This window comes from Mandrillus leucophaeus, unplaced genomic scaffold (assembly GCF_000951045.1).
Source record: "Mandrillus leucophaeus isolate KB7577 unplaced genomic scaffold, Mleu.le_1.0 Scaffold868, whole genome shotgun sequence".
Taxonomy (NCBI): Eukaryota; Metazoa; Chordata; class Mammalia; order Primates; family Cercopithecidae; genus Mandrillus; species Mandrillus leucophaeus.
This window is the reverse complement of record NW_012109452.1, coordinates 336,904-355,497: the sequence shown is the minus strand read 5'-3', so window position 1 is coordinate 355,497 and position 18,594 is coordinate 336,904.

The following is an 18,594-nucleotide window of genomic DNA, read 5'->3' as shown; positions in this document are numbered from 1 at the left end:
GAGAAAAATAAAAGTGTTCCAGTTACAAAAAAAAAAAAAAAAGATTGATTGAGTGTCCAAACACTGTACGGGCCTGACTTGGTGTTGACATCATTCACTAGAATCTGAATCTTAGCTGAAATTCCTGGATTTCATTTTGTAGAACTATCTGGCTATTGTGCACCTTACCCTTGCTAACCAAGCGCAGAGCACGGAGGAAACTTTCAACTTGAAAATATAAACTTTGAATTGTGTGATGCTGTGTGAATTACAGAACCTCTCTAAACCTATTTTTTTCTCATGAAATAGGATAATAATATTATTCGGGGCTTCTCTACATATTGAGAGGACTAAATGATATAATGCACATGAAACAATTAGTATAACTCCTGAAACATTGTATATATTTAGGGGTGGTAGTTATTACCCTAATAACTGTTTTTAATTACATTAATTATTTATAATTAATATAATATCTATACTATATATACTATATTATTTATGATTAATATACTTATTATTATATCAATTATATTTCTAATCTGTAGGCACAATTAATAATATAATTATCATATCAATTATGATTGTTATGATTAATATAATCAATAGTATAATAATATAATTTATAATAAACAATTAAAAATATTATTAACTGTGCTCACTGGAATTTTTTTGGTGAGTCAACTATGTACCAGGCAATGTGTTAGTGCTAGTGGATAAGTGGCCGCACTCCATGTGTGCATGGAGCTTCCAATCTAGAGAGGGAGAGAGACACTCCCTAGAGAGTGTTGTGAGGATTAAACTTTAAAAGAGAAAAGAGCTGGGTCCTAAGATAGGATGTATTAAGGAAGATTGTTCTGATCTAGAGGCTAGGAAAGACCTCAATGAGGATGGAATGTTTAAGTTGAGTCCTGAAATACAGTACTAGCAAGATTTACTACTGGTAGAAATGTGTTTCAGGGTATATTAGTTGGGGTAATGGTAAATAAATAGACTCTAAAGTTTAGTGACTAAACAAGACATAAGTCTATTTATCTTTCCCTTAACAGTTCAGAGTAGGTAGTCAGAATTTGCTTGGTAAAGTAATCCAGAGTCTCAGGTTACAAGGGTGGCTCTGCCATTCTTCACTGTGGCTTCTACAGTTGCTCCATCACCACCATGTCCAACCAGCAGGAAGGAAAGGAAGATGGACAACTAGGAAGAACTTATTTAAACAGAAGACTTGAAAGTTACACTTACCCAGGAAGGTCAGCTGGGTGTTTAGTCATGCCATTGTTGAACCAGCCTGCCTTGGTGTTGTCATCATTCACTAGGATCTGAATTTTGTATTGCTGCATTCTTGTCTGAAACATGTAGGTAATACTGAAATTATGTTCATATATATAAATTTTATATATCCTAAAAGTTAGTTTAGTTCAATAAACACTTAGAACTTGTAATTTTTTCCCCCTTAGAGATAAAAATATGGTTAATACTTCCACTCACTTACTCGTATTCTCATTCATTCAGCAATGTTCACCGAATATACACAACCTGCACTAAATTCCAGGCACTTTGAGGATGTTCATGAAACACAACCTTTGATCTCAAGAGATTCACAGTCTGCTGTGGATGGGAGGGGAGCAAACATCACAGTTTAATGTGAAACAGAGAGAAAGATGGGATATTATCTACGTATAAATAAGTGCAGAAGAAGGTGGGGACTGTTCTGTGCAGAGAGAATGGGGAAATATTGTGGGAACAGAGCCAGTTGAGATAACTTGAATACTGATTTTATACACAAACAAGAGCCTTCCAGTCTGATATGGTTTGGCTGTGTCCCCACCCAAATCTCATCTTGAATTGTAGCTCCCATAATTCCTATGTGTTGTGGGAGGGGCCCAATGAGAGGTAATTGAATCATGGGGGTGAATCTTTCCTGTGCTGTTCTCATGATAGTGAATAAGTCTCATGAGATCTGATGATGTTATAAGTGGGAGTTCCCTTGCACAGACTCTCTTGTCTGCTGCCATGTAAAATGTGCCTCACTCTTCCTTCGCCTTCTGCCATGATTGTGAGGCCTCCACAGTCATGTGGTACTGTAAGTTCATTAAACCTCTTTCCTTTATGAATTATCCAGTGTCAGATATGTCTTTATTAGCAGCATGAGCATGAACTAATACACAGTCTATGAGAAAAGTCATAAATAGCTCAGTGTGATTGGCTAGTTTAGGGGTGGCAAATAGTCAACAGTGGGTGAAGTAGCTAATCAATAGAAAGAGAAATGAAAATAAAATGTTAAAAGAGAGACAAATATTGAAGAGCCTCAAATGTCAAGCAACATGTATTTGAATTTATTTAATAAATAATGGGAAACTAGTGCAGATCCTTAAGAGGGGATAGATGTGACTGGATTGGAGTTTCAGAAAGAGAGCCCGGGAGGCACCATAGACAGTTAAGCAGCATCTGAACTTGTAAGCATAGATGCATGGTTTCCAGAGTAAATCCTGCCCCTGATGCCTGTGTGATGTTGAGCAATTGGTTTACCCACCCTGTGCCTTAACTTCCTCATCGTTAAATAAGAATGATAATGATAGCTACTTTATAGAACTGTTGTGAGCATTAAGTTAAGTAATTCATGTCAAGAGTTTAAAATAATGCTTGACATTTAATAGGGATATATAAACGTACACACACACACACACACACACACACATATACCTTGGAGAGAAATGGAAACAAATTAAGAAAGCAGAAACATCTAGTTTGAGCTAGGCTAAAAAGGGCCATGTAGACACAGGAACAAGGGAACCGGAAACAGATTACCTGGTGTCCGATAGCAGATAAATTGTTTCTTAATTGTTCTAACCCTTTTTTCTTCTCTGTAAATTAGAAATAATAACAGTGCCTATTTTATAGAGTTGTGAGGAATTAAATTACATAATACATGCAAAGTGTTCAGCAAAGAGCCTAGCATCTACCGATCACTCACATGATGGTAATTTTCATTATCAAAAAGGATTTATTCTAAAAGCTTGAAATTCTATAATTTTTTATCTCTGAATTAGTTTTGTCCCTTACCATAGAATTGATGTAGTACAAAAAACACAGACATAATCAGGTAAAACTGAAATAAATTTTTATTCTGTCACTTTAAAGCAGTGTAAATTTGGGCATTTTTTTCCTAAAATTTAGGAGCACTTGTTTCCTCCTGAGACAATTACAATGCTTCCCACCTTAAAAGGTTGTTGTGAAGATTACATGAAATAATTTGCATAAAGTACCTAGACTGGCACACAATAAACACATAGTAGAAGTTGAATGCCCACCTCCCTTTTTTTTTCTCTAACTCTCTCTCACATCTGCTCTGAAAGATTAAAAAGTTACAAAACAGAGAAGCACTGTTTTGAATCATGAGTTGTGGGTTCAGGCCAAGAAGGACAAAACCAAACTAACCCAACCCCTTCACTTGCCAAACCTCTTGCTGTTTGACCTCCACTAACGGCTAACCAAAATTAGCCACAGACCACTGATGAGCGTGTGAGCCATTGGGCAACGTTTCCAACTGGATAGAACATGAAAAATTAAGGAGAGAAGGACTATCCAACAGAGAGGCAGTGGGGGTTGAAAATACAAGGGATGATTATAGGAGGCTTGGCAGGGGACAGGATATGCATTAATGTGGAGAGAGGGATTTTCTTTTTTCATATCAAAACATACAGAATTTGACCACCTAAGTGAACAAACTTTCTTCATATATGGGAGTCTTGATGATATAGTGGTTAAGAAAGCTGGTTTAGGAATAGTGATTGCTGAGTTCAAACCCTGACTCCACCGTTTGTGAGCTGTTATAGCCTTGGGTAAGTCATTTAACATTTCCAGCTAGGCGCAGTGGCTTATGCCTGTAATCCCAGCACTTTGGGAGGCCGAGGCAGGTGGATCACCTGAGGTCAGGATTTCAAGATCAGCCTGGCCAACATGGTGAAACCCCATCTCTACTAAAAAATACAAAAAATACAAAAATTAGCCATGCATGATGGCGGGTGCCTGTACTCCCAACTACTCGGGAGGCTGAGACAGGATAATTGTTGGAACCTGGGAGTTGGAGGTTGCAGTGAGCTGAGATTGCACCACTGCACTCTAGCCGCTGGGCGACGGAGCCAGACTCTGTCTAAAAAAAAAAAAAAAAATTCTGAGCGACCTTTTCCTTGATAGTTTCCAAATCATTACACTAATGCAATGGTTAAATATTATCATAACCTATACAAAGTAGATGAAATAGAATCTCGGGACATATTAAGTATTTGAAGATATTAGCTATTACAATTGTGATTTAAGTTTTTAACTGGTCAGCGCACTTTAAAATAAGGAGAGTCGAGGCAATTGTCTATTACAGATGGTACAGATGACAAGTAAGATGAGTCAGGCAAGTAAGATGAGTCTGCTTGACTGATCTCATTTCTTAGATTTATTCAGTGTAGAATTAACCTAAAATTACTTCCTTTAAAATAATTTTTCTACTAAATTTATTGTCTTTTCCCAAGTTTTTAAAGTTCTATTTTCCTCAACTTCTGATACATGACACTTTTCTGTTTCTGGAGAAACTTATCCTATTCACAACTTTTATCAAGTGACTTGCTTCTTAAGTATCTTCAGGCTTGGCTATTGCTCATAGATCTTTTATCTAGCCCTTACTTCTTCTCAATGTGGTTTGAATCTTACTGCCTTCCCTTCTGACTCTAATCCAAATAATAACCCTGGAAAAGAAAAGCTCAGTTTCACCCTCTGTCTTTAAGAGCATTATCTTTACCTAAGTTAAAGGAAGCACTCTCTCGTTCACTGTTTAGCATTTGTTAAGCTTGGATTTTGTGGCTAGAGACGAACAGGGTTGTCTGAGACTGCAGAGGCAAAATAACAACTCTCACCTCCACCCATGTTAGAATTAATGAAAGAAACAAATCTCATCTCAACAAAGATTATTTGCTTGACTAAACTTTAGTCAGCTGGTCTACCATCTCCTAAGCCCATCTGTGAATAACCTTGTAAAATCTAGTATTAGCAAAGAAGCCTGCTAAATCAGGTTAACAAGAACTACCCCATTCTTTTCCTGACCCCAGGTAATGTCTGATCACTCTGGTCTGTCTTCAGCAAGAATCCTATCAGGTCAGTCTAGGCCAGAATCCCCCTGATGCCTGATGCTTCCTCTTAGTAATTTTCCATCCACTGACCCCCACCTTGCACCTTGGCTATAAATTCTCACTTGTTCCTGCTATATTTGAAGTTGAGCTCAATCTCTTTCCCCTCTGAAAAATCACATTGCCATGGTCTCCATGATGACCAAACCTTTGTGATGGTCTTAAATAATGTTACCCATACAGTGCTTTAACAGGCATCACTAAATATATTTTTTTCTTTAACAACATGCATGAAACAACTAGAGAATAGAGCCCAGGTAATTACGAAAATAAGGAAGATAATATGGTATACATGATATGTGGGTCCACGAGAGGCATGAGACTAGACATATTGCTTTCTGGGGAACAGCAATTACTACAGCTGGGAAAGGGAGGGGAGGTAGTAAAGAAGTATTTCTGTTGGCCAGATGGCTGGCTGGCAACACCACAGATGGGGGCATTATTCTTCTTGATCAACTGCAGTCCCTTCTTGCTACACAATGCATCTTCCTCTATTGAGACTTGACAAGTAACACTTAGTTTCCCACCTAGTTTGCATAGGGCAATTTAATCCAAAAATAGTTGAAACACAGAGTGCTAGAGCACACTAATAACTAACATTTTTATATAGCATGTTGCAGTATAAAGATAACTTTTCCTTACATTGCCCTAATGTTCATAACCACCCTATGAGGGAATTATTATTATTTCCATTTTCAAATGAGTAAAATGAAGTTAAAAGAAATTAAGCAAATTTCTTAAGGCTACTAATTTAGCCCCTCACCATTTCTGATTGGTTAACACCATATTCTATCACCAAAGCCTCTACTACCATGTTGTCTCACATTTGGAATTAGAAAGAGTGTGGTTTTTTTTGTTTGATTGTTTTATGTCTGTGTATATATGTGTGTGTGTGTGTGGACAGGTCTTATTTTATAAAGTAATCCCATTATCTAGAACATTATTTTTATGGGAAAATTATTCCAAATGCCAACTTGGCAATAAAATTTTAGAATATAGCCCACTTATAAGTCAGAAACCTGTGTTATAAAATGCAAAATCTGGACCTGCAGTGGGATGTTTTTTTATTACCTTATTTCTTTGTGAAGCAAAAATGTGTGGGTTTCTTTTCCAGTGTATTTTTTTCATGCACTGATTTAATTAGGCCTTTTAAAATCTATTTTTCTCTTTCACATTAGAATAACAATTAAACTAGAAGTGAAAAGATTCTATCAATAATAACATGTTTCTTTGGTAAGCTGTATAATGTGTTAATTTCCAAAGAACTTTCTGCTGCAGTATCTCATTACAAAATAGTGCTTATAATATATTTTGCTACATTATATTTGGCTTTAAAGTAAATATATATTTCTTACTTTACTTCATTTTACATTCCTGTCTTTCTTATAAAAGGTCAAGTTTTTGGTAATAGACAATCAAACCACATTTGATTCAGTTAATTCTTAAGTCTTTCCATCTCTTGGCTGTCTTTAGAATACCCCATCACCTCTTTCATCCAAGTACTATCCAGTCCCGACCCTGCTCAGCTTCCTAGATCAAACAAGATCAGTCACATTAGGGGTGGTATAGCCATAAACTCTAATCACATTTCCATGGTGTTGCCTAACCACTTGTGCCCCAACCAGGTTTCTTTCTTTGCGAAGAAATTTCACTAATGATTAGAGATAAGCTTTTTAAAGTGTTTTGCAAAAACTCTGTATTCCCTTTCCAATGGTTCCAAAAATCTGTCAACATGTGGTTGACAGAATGAGTTTGCATTTTCCTTTTTGTGGGAAGTGAATAATCTGGGAGATGCAATGTCACCAATTAATATTTCACAAGACTTTGATCTCAGCAAATATTTTTACCAGTTGGCCAACATTTTAGAATGTTTTCAGCTGTTATATGATAGAATATAAAAACTGTTTGCATTTTTTCCAAAAAAAAAACCTTGTAGATGTAAATATTAAAGCATACACACTCTCTTAAAAAATGACACGGGCTGCAAGCTGAACAGTGACTTACTTCTATTTTCCCCTCTTCTCCAGATGAAGAACTCAACCTGGATAGATTGCTTTGTAATTTGATACTTTTCTCATAGTTAGCACTTGATGTTGAGAAATGAAAAAGTAACTTGTCCAAATTTATAAAGTCATTGTCAAGATTAGCATTAGATCCCAGGTTTTCTTTTTTTGTTTGTTTGTTTGTCTCCTAGTCCTGAGCTTGATATACAAGATTTTATTCCCCCAATTCATATTTCCATAAGGCCCCAGTGTCTTAGCGTTTTGCATTTGCATCTGACTAAACCACTGTCTCACCTAGGTGGGCAGCTGTCATGAACAATATAGTTGGTATTTAGTGGGTTTCTGCATGCTCCTATAGCCATCTTCTTTGCAACTCACTGAGTTCTTCCTAGTCTTTGCTTAAAAAGTAAGATTTATTTGCCAAATATTAACGTTCTATTAATATCTTTGTGTTATGCTCTCTTTCTTTGCAATGTGAATTTATCACAAAGTGAGCAGTTGAATAGTAGAGTTTATATCTTCACAATGAGCTAATTAAGTGTTGAGTTACAGTAGAGCTGAGAAGAATCACAATCTCATTTATCCCTAGGATCTTAGATTCTTCTCAGGTCATGTCTTTGAGACATATTGTGGGTTGCAGGATGTTCCCTCTCTCTTGTGTCTAGGTGTAAAGTGTTACATAATGATTCCAAGTAAAGACATATTGTAGGTTGCAGGATGTTCTCTCTCTCTTGTGTCTAGGTGTAAAGTGTTACATAATGATTCCAAGTAAAAGCCTGGCCTCAGAGTCAGAGCCCAGAGCCAAGAAGAAGGCAAGGACTGGGGAGTCAAGTGATGTGGAAGAACACACAACTGAACTCAAATGCAGGGTCTGTTTGGGCCAGGAGAAAAAATAAAAAATAATTAAAAAAAAAGAAGCTTTTCAGTGACCAGAGAAGCCAAAACAAACGAACAAACAAGCAAAACCAAAAGATCTAGAATGAATCAGGAGGTGGAAGCCAGATTTGAATAATATTATGTGGCAGAGAAAATGCAAGAACTTCGAAGAGACAGGCAGGCCAGAAAGAATGCACAAAAGGCCAGACTTTCTGGCTAAGGTAAGTGGCAGCTCAGTCTAAACTGCATACAGAAAGCACTAAAGAATCCAAATCCTGCACTTAAGGAATATAATGGTTGACTTGGGAGAAAACACAGTGTGGAAATTGGAAGCACTACATTGGCTTGTTAAACCAATTCCAGCTGGCCTCTGTTTGGAAATTAAATAGTCCTCTAAAGGATTAGAAATGTGGGAACCTTTTGGGAGTAAAAGTAACTACAAAAGCGGAAATAAGGTGTCAACAGGAAGAAAGAATAGACATAAAGTCCCATGGGACATTCTAAATAAATTTTTATTTTAAAAAAGCTGAAGCTTTAAAATAAAATCATGTTCATAGCATAGGAATTATAGTTCTATAAATAATCCTAACAGATAATCTTAAATAATTGCATAAAAGGCTTTGAACACAAAGATGTCAGTGTAGTATTTTTGTGATAACAAATGAGAGCAACTTCAATTCTTAAAAACCAGGGCAAAGCTAAATAAATGATAAAGTACCATAGAAAAAAAGTCATAACAAAACAATTTTAAATATTTTAAATCATACATGATATAGCAAGTTAAAAACATGAAAACTTTATGGTGACATAATATTCTATATGTGCACAGAGCTTAAAAAATATAGACAATGATTTTATCTTAGCAATGCAGTTATGGAGGACATTTATTTTGTCAATTATTTTCCCAATTCTCTAAGGAGCATAGTAGCAGTATAACATAATGCTTAAAAGCTTAAGATCTGTGTTTGACTGTCTGGTTTTTCATTTTCAGTAACTTTTTAAAATGTTGAATACTTTACTATCTTTGTGATCTTGGACATTTTGCTTATATTTTTTGACCTCAGTTTCTTCATGTATGAAAATGGAATAGTAACAATATCTATCTCATACAACTGCTCTAAAGGTTAAATGAAATAATGTAAAATGTTTAGAACAGTGCTGGCATATAATTAACCATTTGATAAATTTTAGGCATTCACTATTTTTATAAAAAATAATTATATAATAATCATTTTAGTCACTATTTATAATAATTTATTATCTAAATATTTAACTTCTAAAACAATGAAAACAGATACACCTACCTATTCAATAAGACAGTTGAGTATTGTTAAAAATCTAATTTAATCACACTTGGTTTGCTTTGAGAAAGATATGAGGGAAATCAGATGACAGGCACATTGTTCAAGGAAATAAGTATAGTCCTTGCCCAAGCAAAGCATGCCTCTTCACTGTGGCTTTATTCATACCTGTTTCTTATGGATTGCACTGAACCAGTTCTCTCCTGATTGCTTAGTACTCTGAAATGAATTGAACTTATTAATAATGTTTTATAAGTGTGATATAATATGTTTAGAAATATAGATTATTCTGAAAAATATTGAATTCGCAATATGTAATGGTTAAATACTTTTTATCCTTTTGCTGAGAACCACAATCTTCTCTTCTATACAAGCCAGTGGAAATAAAAGGAGTTTAAAAAGTGCACTGAATTGACTCTATATTTCCAATGCCCTACATGTTGCAGCATGTCTCTGTCTCAGTGTCTTCCTTTGCTCCAAAAGGGAGTAAAGAGTGGATTGAAATAGCCAGTTCCCCCAGGGAATAGATCTGGAGGGCTAAGCAATTTAATCCCGATGTGTCTATAGTGCTCTCTATCCATGGGGCTGTATGGTTAATAGAAAAGATAGTCTGAATGTTAGCTCTGGATTTACTAGAGCTAAAATTGGGCAAATTATCACATTTCTGAACACTAGGTTTCTCATGTATAAGTCAAGATCAATGGGACTTATTTCTAAGAGTTAGTGGAAGGAGAAAATGAAATATTAACTTGGGGTAAAAGGTGTGGCATACAGTAGGCATCCATTAAATGGTAGCTTCTCCTGTCTAACAAGTAGGGAACAGAGGGAACGGTGGAGGTTCCCTTTGTTATAACTGCCAACAGTGAGCATGTGTCAAGTAGTATTTTCGACACTTCATGTGTAATAATGCAGCTAATCCTCACAATAGCCTTAAAAGTTGGGTAAAGGTTATTTCCTCTGTTTTATAGACAAGGAGGAGAATATAAGGGAATTTCTGTTTGGAGTAACTTTGGAGCTCCTTGCAACTTTATTTATATATACATATTATAAAATCTTCTTCACTGTTTTAGACTGTGAACTCTTCAATGACAAAAAACCATATCTGTGTATTCCCGAGTTTGCTTGGATTATAGAAAATGAACAAAACAACTATAGTTAACCATGATATATTGTATGTTACAAAATAGCTAAAACAGGAGGGCTTTGAATGTTCTTGCCACAAAGACGTGATAAATATCTAAGGTGACGGATATGCTAATTATCCAAATTTTAATATTGCACATTATATACATGTAATGAAACATCACGCTGTACCCTGTAAATATTTATAATTATTATGTGTCAATTAAATTTTTTAAAAAAGAAAATGTACAATAAATACATTCTAAAGAGAACCTATCTGCCTCAGTGGATGTGGAAATCAGTACTGCATTAAATACAGAAATTCACTTCACTTAAATTTCAGTGGCTACCTACAAATGGCTTATTTATATTTCCTTCATTTGTAATACATACTTTCACACTTGTAGATCAAAATGTTATAGTAATTATCAAAATCATTCAATCTTTGTACATTGAGTAACAATACAGGTTTTATACTGAGTGTGATGAATTATGTTGTAACTTTTGAACATCTGCTGTTAATTTAGTGTCTCATCACTTTCTGCTGTTTCCACGTACCCCCTGAATCAACAACACAGTCCACTGCTTTCATCTGGTTTTGCTCAAAGTCTGCGTCCATGTAATTATCAAATCAAATGTATAAAACTTTGACCCAACCATTAGGCAATGGAGGTAATCAGGGACTGGCCAGTCTGAGGATGGTTAAGTGGCTACAAACTTGGCTGGAGTCAGACACATTAGGATTTACACTCTATAAAACAACTGTGAGCAATGGAATGAAATACAGCTAGCAAAAAGTCCCTGTATTAAATTATTTTCTGCATTAGTGAATCAAAGAAAGCAAGTGCCAAAGAATGTTTAAAGTCATTATAATACATCTGTTTGAACCAGTTTAAAATCTGCTTTTAAACAACATTTCTTGAACTCAGTGAGTTGTTTTGAGACATTTCAGAGAAGAGTCAGGGACCAAACAATTTTGCCTGATACATTTATTTGCCAATTATATAAATATTTTTAAAAATAGCACTTTGACATAACTTTAAAACATTCATATGTAAGTAGTTTGTGACCTAGGGTATTTAACCTTTTGAATCATCCTTTTATTGGTTCATGGAAATGCTGTGGTTATTCAAGAATATGTTTTGATGTTGCAACAGAAGCATAAAGTAGATAGAAAAGTCCATAATTTAGACTTTTACTCTACAGTAACATAAGACGACTTTAATTTAAAGATGCAACTACCTATGATAATGTTTGTCAATAAGCATCTCATTTGCAATAAGTATGCAACCTTTTATAAGCAGTAATTTTATGGCTATTTGCAAGAATTATCAACATTTATATCTCTCTCTTTGCAGGACTCTTTTAAGGGTCTCATGTAACTGTGAAATAAATGTTAGTTAAATATTGATTTCTATACTATAATAGAAAGATTGATGGCAGGGACAGTGAGAATCTATAAAACATTTTGTACATTTCATGTTAGAATGTTCCGCAATTAATGTTATCAGTCTCCTGGAAATACCAAAAGAAGCTATTTTGGTAGGAATATTATTCATTGTAGAGCATCCATTTCACATTCTAAATTGAATGCTCAGAGAGAGAGAAATTTAGACAATGTTTCTTGACCAAGACAATAATAAAATATGTCAAAGTGTAATCAAGATAGGCTACACACTGCATTTTGTGTGTGTGTTTGTACAATTACAACTTACAGGTGATGGCTGAAGGTGATTCAAGTTGACCAGTAAGGATATAATTACATAATTAAAGACAATATCCATTTAAATATGAATACGAATTTCCTGGCAATCTAAAGATACATGTCAATCTACTAATAAATAAGAAGGAAAAATAAAATTCTACTGAAAGGTAAGACAAAGATAGATTAATGACCTACTTTTGGAGCGAGGAGCCTACATGTATTCTGTAGGGGGTGAGGAGAGATCATGTAGGGTCTTAGCCAGACAGAAGTTTGGAAATAGATTATATGTTCTCTAAAGATTTCTTTTGGCAAAATATTCATCAAGAACTTGAGGAACAAATTTGAGCTTCCTAAAAACAGGTGATCTATGGCTTCCTGGAATTTTTCAAAACATAATCTCAACCGTAGTATGGAGATAAACAGACCACCATGTCTGGATTTCAGGTCAACATGGATTGTATAAAGACAGTATTCACTGGCATCATGGTTGATGAAATCAGGTAATCCTGGAGTGAAGGAAAATAGAATTTCCTTACAGAAGGACTCCATGTTAAAACATACCTACTCATAGTTGGGAAAACCTCCCTCTCTTTACTTGTCATCTGAAATGTGAACATCCCTATACACAAGCAGAGAATGGTAAGAACTGGAGTCTGTGGAGCATCTTAAAAGATACAGGTAATGTTTGAATTAATGTGCATCATTTATTAGCTTTGGTTTAATTTTCAATTAAAATATCAATTCGGTAACATAATTTATCATTAAGTGGTTTAAATTTCAGCCCATAGGCTCAGGTATGTACAAAATATACCTTTTTTAATTTTTCTGTAACTCAGAACATTTCCTATTCTAAACCCTATTCTACCAGGGTGATACATATACAATCTTACTTGAGATTTGGCTCTTGCTTTTTCTAAGCATTGTTTTTAATCCACACAAAAATGAGATTGTGTAGGTAAGCCCCTGGCCAACACTGTCATTATTTGTCTACTTGGCATCCACAAACATGTACACATTTCCTAAATGTCTGAATTCCTTAGGTACATTGATCCGCTCCACAACTGTTGCAACAGGACAAAAGGATGTATATTATTATATTTATTCCATGGTATTGCTGGGGCATAGAAATGTTCAGAGAGGCCATCTGAAGCCTTCTCTGCCCAGACTTCTCAGGAAACTGCTTTTATCAGATCCCACAAGTCTAGCTCAAGTTTCATTACTTCCTCAACTCTCTTCGGGGAGTCTCTCTCCCTAGATCCAACAATATCTATTATGTCACGATCCTCTCTTTCAAGCCACACAACCCCCAGTCCAGCAAAAACTTTCTTGTAACAGTGTTTCTCAGCCTCAGAACTATAGATATTTGGAACCACATACTTCTTTGTTGCGAAGGGCTCTTCTATTTATGGTAAAATATTTATCAGTATCCCTGGCCTCTACCCAGTAGGTTCGGTAGCATCCCCTTTCCCTAAATTATGGTAATGAAAAATGTCTCTGGATTTTACCAAATGCCGCTTTAGAGGCAAAATCACCCTAGCTGAGAACTATTCTAGAAGCTCCCTATTCAAACTTCACTTTTTTCAAATCTTTTGTCTAAGCTTGACATCCTTGCAATGCCCTGTGGGTTTATTCTATTACTTCAGGTCTCAGAGCAAAGGAAACAATATATGAAAAGAGAGAAAAGCTATATTAAAAAATTATCCTTCCATAATAGCACTACTTCTCCTTGGCATGTAATAATTCCTCCCTGTTAAGTAAATGAATACTAGCTTGCATGAAAACCCTGCAAGAACTATCATATTATTTTATTAATTATCATTTCTAAGTGGGTGTAGAACTAATAAGACATCCTTAGCATTGACAGGTAAATCATTATAGAAGAGTATATAATCCTTTCTTATTTAACCAAGTAGTTTAAAATTATTATAAAATTTTCAGAAACTTAAAATGGTATAAAACTGATCTGATAAATGGCTGCATATTTATTATCCACCTTAAGAACTAAAATATTACTGCTACTGTTGAAGTCCATCTTAACCCTCCTGATTGCATTCCAAGTGTAGCCACTATTTCTCACTTGATAATGAGACATGCACAATCACTTTGAAGTTCTCACTGCTGAGCAACCATAGTGATTTATATAACCACCCCAATATTCAACAGTTTGGATCTGGCTCTCAGCGGTAGAAAATTTCAAATTCAACAAAATTCAGAGAGATGTAGCTTAATGAGCTTCGGCTTACTCAAAGTGAAAAATCTTCTAATGCTATGATAAAACAAAGAACAAAAACTCCAAATAACCTTTCAAAATAGCTAGATGTTTCTTTGAGGTACAAGTAAATCTCAGTCCCATTGTTGAGATCTTGTTTATAAACTTTCCCCCATGATACCAACTGCCTAAAGGAAGAACAAAACAGCTTAAGTTGAGAGCTACGGGTAACATGGCCTTAAATTCTCTCTGTGCTTTTCTCCTTTCTCATTGCTTTATTACAGTACTAGTCTGCTTGACTAGTATGGAAAAAGAGTCACGAGCAGAGGAGGAGAGTTTATGCCCCTGGGAGCAATCTTCAACCACTGGGCAATCCTCAACCACTCCAGGCCTTCAAGGCAAACAATTCCAGATGTCATTCTATGTGCTCCCTACAAATGCCAGAGGAATGGAGGCCCTGTTGCTCATAGCAGCAACTCAATGAGACATACATTTATACTGGTTTTCCACTCCTCCAAGTTTCACCCCTCCTACCCCTCACTTTTGTGTCTTGCATACCCTCACAAATCAACTACGAGCATCCAAGTCCTTGTCTGAGGTTCTGATTTTAGGAGAGTAAAAATTATGGCAATTCTAAAAGAATAAAAATAAAAATAAAAAATCTGCTGCCTATAAAAACACGTTTTATTCTGGGTGTTCTATAGATTATAAAAACATTTATTTTTCTACTTTGCAATTGGCTATTTTAAAGTTCTTTGGTTTTCATTTCTTTGGTCCTGTGTTGCCTTCTCATTTCAGAAGTAGCCAGTTAGCCCAGAGCGCTTATTTAGTTTAGTCTGAGTATGATAATGGTGCCACCCCCAATGTTCTGCCTGTCACTTTTCTTAGTTTAATGTTGCAGTAAATAAAGTTAAGACACCACCATAATTTTGGGGTATGTTTAACACTTGCTACACTTCTTGTACTTTTTCCCAAGTGACCCGCTTCCCTCATAGTCTCTGTGGTTAGTTGTATTTGGAGGTACTTGGCTCTGAATTTAAACATTTAAATGTGGTCTGCCTTTGGAAAACACCAGACAGTGAGTCAGAGGCCTCTCATTCCTTTCTATGATTCTGAGCATTATGTTGAGAAACCTCCTACCCTCTCTAGGCAATTTCTCCATCTGTAATGGAGCCACCCAGCAGTTTTCTGTATCCTGGATTAGAGACAGTGTTAACAGCACTGGGAGACTCTTTGATACTTAAGCAGAAATGGATCTATTTCCATTACATTTTCTTGTGTTTATAATCTAAACAGGGGTCACCAATCCCGGGCCATCAGTCTGTCCCCTGTTAGGAACTGGGCCATGCAGCAGGAGGCGAGCAGCAGGCAAGCCAGCATTACTGCCTGAGCTCCATTTCTGATGAAATTAGATTCTCATAGAGCATGAACCCTATTGTGAACTGCATGCGAGGCTTCTAGGTTGCGAGCTCCTTGTGAGAATTTAACTAATGCCTGATGATCTGAGGTGGGGCAGTTTCATTCCCGAAACTATTCCCCCACTCTCACCATCCTTGGAAAAATTGTCTTCCACAAAACTGGTCCCTGGTGCCAAAAAAAGGTTGGGGACCGCTGATTTAAAGTACTTCTATTAGTTGTTGTATTTTGTTGCATTTGGAAAAATGAGTTAATTACAAGAGAAGAGAGAATGATCTTTTATAGTGTGATCTAATAATTGCATTCTGATACAGGAAAATAAAACTATTTCTAAGTGGGGGAAACAAAATCATTTCTTAAAACACTGAATTGATTATTAGCCCTTTACATGGCTTTCTGAGTCTCATTCTGGCCAATGAATACTATGTTGCCCCCTAGTTTTACAAGGGTACATTCCTTCCCATAAAACAATGTGTGAATCCACAGGACACTCCAAGAAAATGAGGAATGGCATTTATTGGTACCCTGTTAGAACATAAGCATAAACCTCTACTGCACTAAAGCTGTGTATGAAAAGAGTCTGGGAGAGAAGCAAGGGGTGGTATAGGAGCAAACGATTCTATAGGGATACATGGGAGTGTGTGTGTGTGTGTCTGTGTGTGTTTTCTGGGTTTGTGTATGTGTGTTGTCTGCGTGTTGTTAAGAGGTAATCTGTAATAATAATATAACTCCACTTACTTTTCTATTAGAGATAGCATTTTGTTCTACAAGTTCACTTTAAATTTCTTTGACAAATCTTTGGCTCATTCATTAGTATCTTAGGGTCAAGTGTTATAAACAGATTAATTACTTATTTTGTCTTCAGCACTGATATGGAAGGGGATTGGGCAGGGGGCGTGAGGAATAATTTTTATTTTGAAGATGAGGTGGATCTGCATGACCGTCTCTGGTTTTCCAGAGAGAAGTGACAAAGCTCTAGGTTCCAGAGATAAAAGAATGAGGAGGAGGCAAAACAGCTTGGGAATGAAGGTGAAAACTGACAAAAAGAAAAATTGTTTGACAGTTGTTGACTTTGCAGTTTTTCCTGATGAACTCTTACAAAAGTATGTCCAGGTTAGCATGAAGATAAGAGAACACCCCTATCAATTTATCCCAATTTTTCCAGTCAAATCTGGGTCACAACTGGAAAAAGAGAAAAAGAGGTCAATTGAAAGGAACTAGAAAAGACAAAACTATGTATTAGTAAACACACATGCACTCACACACACACACAAAGGAGTTCTTGAGCTCATTTTCCTTCTCTTTCATACTTACTAACAAAAATATTTAAAACATTAGGATTTACATCCTCGAATAGCTATCTTTTATAAGTACTATGTAAGACATTAATAAATGCACAGAGGAAATTGATGATTCAGAGTAAGAGAAATGAGACAGCTACTTCAAGGTTACTTGCAGGAGGTGATTTTGAGAGGCTTTAAAAATAAAGGTAGAATGTAGTATAAGGTGTTTCCTAAACTGGTAAACACCTGAGTTTAAATTTAAGAAAAAATTTTATCTCCAATTCTAATAAATTTCATTTCTCAATGTCTTTTAGATCCAACCTGACCACTGCAGCTCTGTTTTCTCTATCCATGTATCTGTTGACTACAATATTATTATAGGCCAACTTAAAAGTCATCCTCAACTCTTCCGTTTCTCCCACACTCTACATCCAATCCAACAAAAAATCTTGTTGGTTCTACCTTCATAACCACTTTCACTGCTACCTACCTGGGTTGAGCCACCATCTTCAGTCACCTGAATCACTGCAAAAGGCTCCTAACTGGTATCTTTAAGCTCATCTATGTCTATTCTTAACACACTTGCCAGTGCAATCTTTCCAAAATATAAGTCAAACTACGATTCTGCTCTGCTCAAAATCCCCTATTGGTTCTCCTCTCACTCTGAGTTAACATCCAAATCCTTGGAGATGAGTCACATGGCCTTACCTCCCGTGGCTACCTATTCCATCCCTGATAGCATTTTCAACAGTGTTGTAGCCCTTGCTCACTCACCCCAGCCACCCTGGGCTCCTTACTTTTCCCTAAACCCACAGCAGCAGTGCTTCTATTTTCTGACTGTTTATTCTGCCTGGAATCCCCTTCCACCAGATATCTACTCAGCTAACTTCCTCAGTCTCCTAACCTCTTCACTCACATCTCCCCTTCCCCAAGAGAAGCATTCCTTCAACCTGACTCCTATTTCTGAGTTTCTGAGCACTTCCTTACCTTCTGGAATAAAAAGCTATTCCAGGCTCACCTCACAACTTCAGTTGCTCTCAAGCCTTCATCAAAGGACTGTGTACTTGTGTAAATCAGCACGTGGACATACTTGGCTATAAGGGATGACATGGGAAAGAGTTACATGCAGTGCCCAGCATTCACTACTCTACTGACGTCTGCTCAATGCAGTAACTTCCTGATACAAAAAATCATGATCCAGAATCCCAGATAATCACAATGCCTGCAAAAACTCCTTTAAGACTTCATTATGTCCTGAATTCCATTTGTTTTTGTAATGCTTTATTAAATTAATTTTAAAATGAGCAGATTCATGCATGTCTTTTTAATTTTGTGTCCTGACTTCCTGGATTTTACCTTTTCACATATGAAGGTCCAAATTTGAGTAGTTTCTAGCACTTAGTAGACGTTCAATAAATGTTTGATCAGGGATTGATAAGGGCCATCTTTTCAATTCTACCAACAATTCAGATGGAAAATATTGAATGATATAATATGCCAGTGCCTGAAAATAGCAGGAATATTGC